The following is an 8,434-nucleotide window of genomic DNA, read 5'->3' as shown; positions in this document are numbered from 1 at the left end:
GAATACCGCCTAAAGGATGAGGTATTTAGAAAATTTTACTTCGTTAAGTCTTTTCACATGATTTCTTAATTCATTTTAATAATAAGATTAATAAATAAAAAGTATAATAGTAAATTAGGATCTTAAATATAAACAGTCGCACCTAAGCTCTGCTTAGATGTTGGAGAGTCGGGGTAACCTCATTATACTTAAGAATCCAACTTTCAAATTGCATCTCATCCTACATGACATTCATTAGCATACATACGTTAGCATGTTATTATCAGTATTTATTTGCACTATTTTGTCTTTAATTTTTATTTACTACTTGGTGATAAAATATTTTAAAATAAAAAAAGAATAATACTTTAAAAAAATATTTTTTATGATATTACAAAACAAAATAAAAATAACATTTCGAAAGAAATAATTCTTGGTACTCTGCCTAGATGTAGGAGAGTCACCAACAATTTTCTATAAAGAGTGTTATTTTATTTTAAGGATTGTTATGTTAAATCTTAAGCGAAAATAGTTATTTTAAATTCTGCCTAGATGTTGAAGAATTTTAAGATAATTCTTTAACTTAAAGATTTTCTCAATATTTCTAAATAAAATTTTTAGCAAAATTTTATTTTTCCAAATGAAGGGAATTAGTGTTAAATTTTAAATTAAAACCATTTTTATCCAACAATGAAAATAGCGCGTAATTAAATGGTACCAATTTATGAGCGTTGTAAGGGTGCTAATCCTTCCCTACATGTAACCGACTTTCAGACCCAACTTGATTTTTCGTAGATCGAAATTTATTTTTTTGATAAACTTTAAACCTATTTTTATAATTTTATTAAAAGGATAAACTTTTGGGTGGCCAATCACACCCTAACAAAGATTGGTGGCGACTCCTTTTATTTCTCTTAATTTTAAATTATATTTACGTCTGACGGTCCCAAAATCGTTACTACAGCTTGGCGACTCCACTGGGGACTTGTTTGAAGGTTAAGCCAAAATTTTAATTATGCGCTATTGACAATAGTTGGATTTAATTGATTTTATTTGATATTTAATTTAAATTTTTTTATTTTATTTTTCGAAAACATTCATGTTAATAAATAAAATAAATTATGTGTTAGTTATTACTTCATTTTGATTTTGTTTTTGGTTATGATTTATTCATGTTATTTTGATCAATACATTACTTTGCACACACTTTGTATATTTACTCGCATGCATGAGCTCTATACTCGAGCTCCATCTTTTTTAGGAGGAAGTGAAGTAACTACACTCTCATGAGGTGATAACCTCCGCATATGCTAGCAAAACACTTTCACTCAGATTGAACCCTTTCCGTTAATAACCCATAATGGGCGAGGATCAGGGAACCTTACTTGTCTATAATAGGCGATGATGTGAGGAATAGTCTGGGAACCTTTAGACATATAAATCCTAACCCAACATATTGTGACCCATAGGAAGCCTACCTAGGATAGAGCTATGCCACCTTTTTAGAAAATTACCACAAATTAGGATATTATACGTTATATTATTTTGTCGTATGGTTATTATATTATTTCTCTTACTTGTTTGTTTTGAATTCTTGAGTCATTTTATTTTATTTTATTATTTTTTTTCTTTGATTGTGTGCATTATATTTGAATATGTAGTATTTATTTTAGGTCAATCATTAAAAAAAAAAGAAAAAAAGGGCAAAAGAACATTTTCAAAGATTAAGGACTTTTCTTAAATTCTTTGTTTATTGGCCGAATAAAGAATAATTTTCAAGCCTTATTTATTTCATTTTTCCTTTTCAAAACAAAAAATTTTGTATTTTACTTCATCTTTTGCATTTCATGCATCATGATGAAATAATACATGTATCCTATCCCATACGCATCATGATAGGATAATATGAGCATTCCATCCCATCCACATCAATGGACAGTGTATACATCCCATGTTATACACTTGTTGATAAATGATATATGCCTACCATTATGCATCTTAATAAGTAGTGCGTACATTCCATCTCATTACATGTTTAAAGGTAGTGTCAGTTCATTAGGATGACATAACACAAGCATTGCATTTCATATCCCACTATTCTTGCAACATAACATTGCATTTTTTGCATACACATTCATGGTTGACAAAAATTTTTATTTGGATCTTTGTACATATAAAAATCCATTGTCATAAGTATATATGCATTTCGTGACATTTTCATATTCATGTATTCATAAACATACTTTATGTGTCTTTGTTTTTGTGATATTCATTCAATAAGGGTAATAGTCTAGAATTTTTTGTTTAAGTTTTGGAATAAAATGTCTATCTTGGTGGGAATCAGAGTGATAAAAATGAGGGATCAATTGGAAGCAAGGATTAGTACTTTGGAGTTGAATCAAGAGGAGTTATGGCTCGAACTTCGAGAAATGAAACAACAGATGGCTCAATTGATAGAAATGGTTAAAGGTGATAGTGGAGTTGAGTTTGTTCCTCCTTAAGGATCGTTGTCACTTTTGATTCCATCAAGCCAAGATCAATTGGCCCTTTTTAATTCTAGCACTCTTCCAGAGCATATTAAGGCATTGGATGATTTGAATAGTGATCGAAGTCTCAAAAGAGGAATGGGTGAACTAGCCACGCAAATGACTGAACTCAAGAGTTTGATTTCCAATAAAGAGTCACCTGGCTTCAAACAACCATCACCAACTATCTCAAGTCTTAACTCATACCTAAATCCTCCTTATGACTACTTCCAACCTCCTTTCCAAGCATCTAGAATTAAGCCCCCAAGTGTCATGCAACCTTTAAAAATTTCACACTTGAATTCATGTCCCCCACCTCACATTTCACAATCGCTTGTTTAGCATGCTATCCAATCACTACTTTATCAGCCCAATCTTCAACCTAGAGTTTCTCAATTCACCTCGAGACCAACTATACTTGCACCTTTTTAGCAAAGCAAACCAACCACCTCATGATTTTTTTCCCTTTCAAATGGTTTTGTGGTTTTGTTTCAATTAGACCAAGATGGTTTTGAAATTGAAAAAAAAAATAGTGTTAGCTAATGTCACCTTTTAACTATTTTTGTTGACTTGGGGTCAATGTTGTTATCTTTTATTGAGAAGACATGAATATATGGTAATAGAAATTAAGTCTTTGGAATTTGGAAATTGATTGTGAACCATAAAAATGGTTTATTTATCTTGTATTTTAACAGGATATTTGTATATATTTAATTACAAAATCAACAAAATTTCTCTTTATATACAAATATTCTTAATTTTCTTCACTCCTTTGAATCTCTGAAAATATCTTTCTAACTTTTATAAATGAAAGTGCAAAGTTTTATACTTAATTTGTGACACTTTTTTGTTTTTATTTATAAGTCTCACAAGTTTATTTGATAAAAGATTTCTCACATATATAGACTTAAATATTTACATATATATATATATTATTGGATCTTTATAATATTTTGATGTAAAATTGAGATATTACAAATTCTTCTCATTAAAATTTAATATCCCATTAAGCCCATCATAGAACTAGGATCAAACCATGTGTTAAAAATCTAGAAGTGACGTTTATGATATAACATTTAATTCTCCTTCAATGGGATTTTAAAATTAACTTTTACGATATAATACTTAATTCCAATATTATCAACTTATATTTACTCTCATACTCATTTTATGAAATTTATCTAAAAATTTTATGATTTGATCTTAAAAACACTTCACAAGTATATATATAATTTGTACATGCTATGATATCGTGATTCACGATTTGCTCTGATATCATAACATATCCTTCTAATAAGATGTCATATTACAACGTCACCTAAATAATACCAAAGAAAGAGATAAAACATCAATAATTTGTTTCTTTTACGGGGAAAAGTTGGTCCTAAAAAGGAATGCACTTATCCATCATTGCCATGAAAATATCTAGGGTTTTTCCTTTATCAAGCTTTAATTTATGCCACAACATACAATTGAATTGGCCTATAAATAGTAGTCTGGAGAGGCGATGCTTAACCCAAACTAGCTACAAATATCCAAAATGAAAGCATTATTTCTTGTAGTATGCATTCTTCTTGCTTCCACTTTCTTTATTCCCACTTCAACCATTGCTCGAGAGCTGATCGGTGAGATCAGCAAATACTTTCATACTATTTCCAGTTTTTTTAGATAAGCTACATAATATATGTGCATAGATATATAGTTCAATCTCAACACATTCAAATTCTTTTTTTTTTTTTTTGGCAAGTGAAAATTACAATTACAATCAAATAACTTTCAACGTATGTTTTGCGTTCATTTGCAATTTCATTGATTTTTATTTATCTGAATGATTTTAATTATGACATTGAATGATATGGCTGTTAATTTTGCAGCTGTAAATGTGCCTGTTCATAATGGAGCAGATAAGTTTTCGCCAGTTCCTAAACCTCCAATTCCATGTCCGCGCCGTCACTGCTAGAAACGCAGTCCTGCACCTCTACCATGAATATGGTGGAAAAGCTATATATTCCAGCATATCCAGCGAGAGGCTAATTCCATTGCTGATGGGTTCGCTGAAGTTGGGATATCTCGTTCACAAGATTTACGTGCTTGGTTGTAACTGCTTTTTTGTTGTGTTGTGTTCTTCTCTCATTCTGTCCTCTCCTAAAACTCTTAATACTGAATAAATCCTTTGCCTTTCAAAAAAAAAAAAAGGTTTGCTGTACTTGCCCATCATTTGTGTTTTAAAGACTACTTTGTTTATTGTATCCAGTGTGTTATTTGTAAAATAAGTATTTCTTAAGAGCTCTTTATCATGAGTTCTTGGACTTCTAATTTGTACAAATTATAAATTTTATCATGAGAATTATGTAGATAGCTCAAGTACTATTATTATTATTATATGTTTATTTCTTTTTTTTCTTTTTCTTTTTCCCTTTATTTTTTCTGTCAATAATTTTGTGCTCTAAATGCACATGGGCCAGGGGACGGGACCTTTCCCCAACTTGGCAGCGGGAGGTTCGGCCGCCGCAGCCCCCGATGCTGTTGAGGGACATGGTTGAAAGTGCCATGAAGCCGTTGAACTTTGGAAATCTGAGATTTGAATCCCAGAGGACTCCATAAGTAGAGCCTGATTGCAAAGCAAAAGGGGAGGGAGCTGAAAAAAAAAAAAGAGATACAAGCAAGCAAAAAAAAAATTCATCACAGTCCTCTTATCAAAGAGGAACTAGCAGCAAAAAAAAAAAAAAACACCAAAATTTTTTTTTTCCAGAAACAAAAAAGGAGTTTTTTTTAACCCCAAACGAAAACTATAGGTAACTAAACATTAGGTTTTTGGTGGATTCAAACAATGAAAAGATAGATCATGGAAAGGAGATCAACATATTAAATTTTCAAAATGATCGAACGACGACAGGGTGATTCTCCAAAGGTTCCAGTTTCAAGTTAAAATTTAGATATACTAATTTTTAAAAGTTTTGGGAGATCTGCATGGTAAAAAAGTAGATCCAGGAAAGGAGTACCACATACTAAAATCATGTCCATCGGACAGTGGCAAGGTAGTTTCCTGGTGACCTAAAGTTCCGGGTTAAAATTGATTTTTTTTCCTTTTCAAATGGTTGTGGTTTTGTTTTAATTAAACCAAAATGATTTTGAAATTGAAAAAAAAAATAGTGTTAGCTGATGTCACCTTTTAACGATATTTGTTGACTTGGGGTCAATGTTGTTATCTTCCGTTTAGAAGACATGAATATATAGTAATTGAAATTAAGTCCGTGGAATTTGGAAATTGATGTGAACCATAAAAATGGTTTATTTATCTTATAACAGGTCTACCTACAACCTCATGATTTTTGTCCCTTTCAAATGGTTGTGTGGTTTTGTTTCAAATTAGATCGAGATGGTTCTGAAATTAAAAAAAAAAAAAAAATAGTGTTAGCTAATGTAACCTTTTAACTATTTTTGTTGACTTGGGGTCAATGTTATTATCTTCCATTGAAAAGACATGAATATATAGTAATTGAAATTAAGTCTTTGGAATTTGGAAATTGATGTGAACCATAAAAATGGTTTATTTATCTTGTATTTTAACAGGATATTTGTATATATTTAATTTCAAAATCAACAAACTTTCTCTTTATATACAAGTATTGTTAATTTTCTTCACTCCTATTTGTCTCTCAAAATATCTTTCTAACTTTTATAAATGAAAGTGCAGAGTTTTATACTTAGACATATTATTTTTTTTTATTTGTAAGTCTCAAAAATTTATTTGATAAAAGATTTCTCACATATATGGATTCAAATATCTACATGTGTGTATATATATAATATTAGATCTTTAAAATATCTTAATATAAAATTAAGATATTATAAATTCTTCTCATTAAAACTTAATATCCCATTAAGCCTAATACAGAGTTAGGATCAAACCATGTGTTAAAAATATAGAAGTGACTCTTATAATATAGTATTTTCTTCACTCCTATGAGTCTCTCAAAATATCTTTCTAACTTATATAAATGAAAGTGCAGAGTTTTATACTTAGACATATTATTTGTTTTGATTTATAAATCTCACAAGTTTATTTGATAAAAGATTTCTCACATATATGGATTCAAATATCTGTGTGTATAAATATATATGTATATATATATATAATATTGAATCTTTAAAATATTTTAATGTAGAATTGAGATATTACAAATTCTTCTCATTAAAATTTAATATCCCATTAAGTCCAACACAAAACTAGGATCAAAGAATATGTTAAGAATCTAAAAGTGACTCTTATGATATAGCATTTAATTCTCTTTCACTAGTATTTTAGAGGTAACTTTTATGATGTAGTACTTAATTCCAATATTATCGACTTATATTTGCTCTCACTCAATTTGTGAAATATATCCAAAAGTTTTACGATTTAATCTTAAAAATAATTCACAAATATAGATTTAATTTTTACATGTTATGATATCGTGATTCACGATTTGCTCTAATATTATAACATATTCTTCTAATATGATGTCATATTACAACATCACTTAAATAATACCAAAGAAAGAGATAAAACATCAATAATTTGTTTCTTTTACGGGGAAAAATTGGTCCTAAAAAGTAATGCACTTATCCATCATTGCCATGAAAATATCTAGGGTTTTTCCTTTATCAAGCCTTAATTTATGCCACAACATACAATTGAATTGGCCTATAAATAGCAGTCGGGAGAGGAGATGCTTAACCCAAACTAGCTACAAATATCGAAAATGAAAGCATTATTTCTTGTAGTATGCATTCTTCTTGCTTCCACTTTCTTTATTCCCACTTCAACCATTGCTCGAGAGCTGATCGGTGAGATCAGCAAATACTTTCATACTATTTCCAGTTTTTTTAGATAAGCTACATAATATATATGCATAGATATATACTTCAATCTCAACACATTCAAATTCTTTTTTTTTTTTTTTTTGCAAGTGAAAATTACAATTACAATCAAATAACTTTCAACGTATGTTTTGCGTTCATTTGCAATTTCATTGATTTTTATTTGTCTGAATGATTTTAGTTATGAAATTGAATGATATGGCTGTTAATTTTGCAGCTGTAAATGTGCCTGTTCATAATCGAGCCGATAAGCTTTGGCCAGTTCCTAAACCTCCAATTCCATGTCCAACCCGTCACTGCGAGAAACGCAGTCCTGCATCTCTACCATGAATATGGTGGAAAAGCTATATATTCCAGCATATCCAGCGGGAGGCTAATTCCATTGCTGATGGGTTCGCTGAAGCTGGGATATCTCGTTCACAAGATTTACGTGCTTGGTTGTAACTGCTTTTTTGTTGTGTTGTGTTGTGTTCTTCTCTCATTCTGTCCTCTCTTAAAACTTTTAATACTGAATAAATCCTTTGCCTTTCAAAAAAAAAAAAAGTTTGTTGTACTTGCCCTTGATTTGTCTTTTAAAGACTACCTTGTTTATTGTATCCAGTGTGTTATTTGTAAAATAAGTAGTTCTTAAGAGCTCTTTATCATGAGTTCTTGGACTTCTAATTTGTACAAATTATAAATTTTATCATGAGAATTATGTAGAAAGCTCAAGTACTATTATTATTATTATATGTTTATTTCTTTTTTTTCTTTTTCTTTTTCCCTTTATTTTTTCTGTCAATAATTTTGTGCTCTAAATGCACATGGGTCAGGGGACGGGTCCTTTCCCCAACTTGGCAGCGGGAGGTTCGGCCGCCACAGCCCCCGATGCTGTTGACGGGCATGGTTGAAAGTGCCATGATGCTGTTGACCTTTGGAAATCTGAGATTTGAATCACAGAGGACTCCATAAGTAGAGCCCGATTTGCAAAGCAAAAGGGGAGGGAGCTGAAAAAAAAAAAAGAGATACAAGCAAGCAAAAAAAAAAATTCATGACAGTTCTCTTATCAAAAGAAACTAGCAGCAAAA

General features: G+C 30.4%; 1 long non-coding RNA gene across 1 annotated transcript; it reads left to right on the top strand.

The window, feature by feature from the left end:
• The first annotated feature begins 7,133 nt into the window (after positions 1-7,133).
• On the top strand, positions 7,134-8,098 carry LOC149511698 (uncharacterized). Its single transcript, XR_016333765.1, has 2 exons — positions 7,134-7,334; positions 7,585-8,098. It is a non-coding gene; the product is annotated as an uncharacterized LOC149511698 (long non-coding RNA).
• Positions 8,099-8,434: the final 336 nt, after the last annotated feature.

Source organism: Durio zibethinus, chromosome 25 (assembly GCF_047325235.1).
Source record: "Durio zibethinus cultivar Kanyao isolate XHJ-2024 chromosome 25, ASM4732523v1, whole genome shotgun sequence".
Lineage (NCBI taxonomy): Eukaryota > Viridiplantae > Streptophyta > Magnoliopsida > Malvales > Malvaceae > Durio > Durio zibethinus.
Note: the sequence above shows the minus strand (reverse complement) of the source record. Positions and strands in the feature narration are given on the sequence as shown.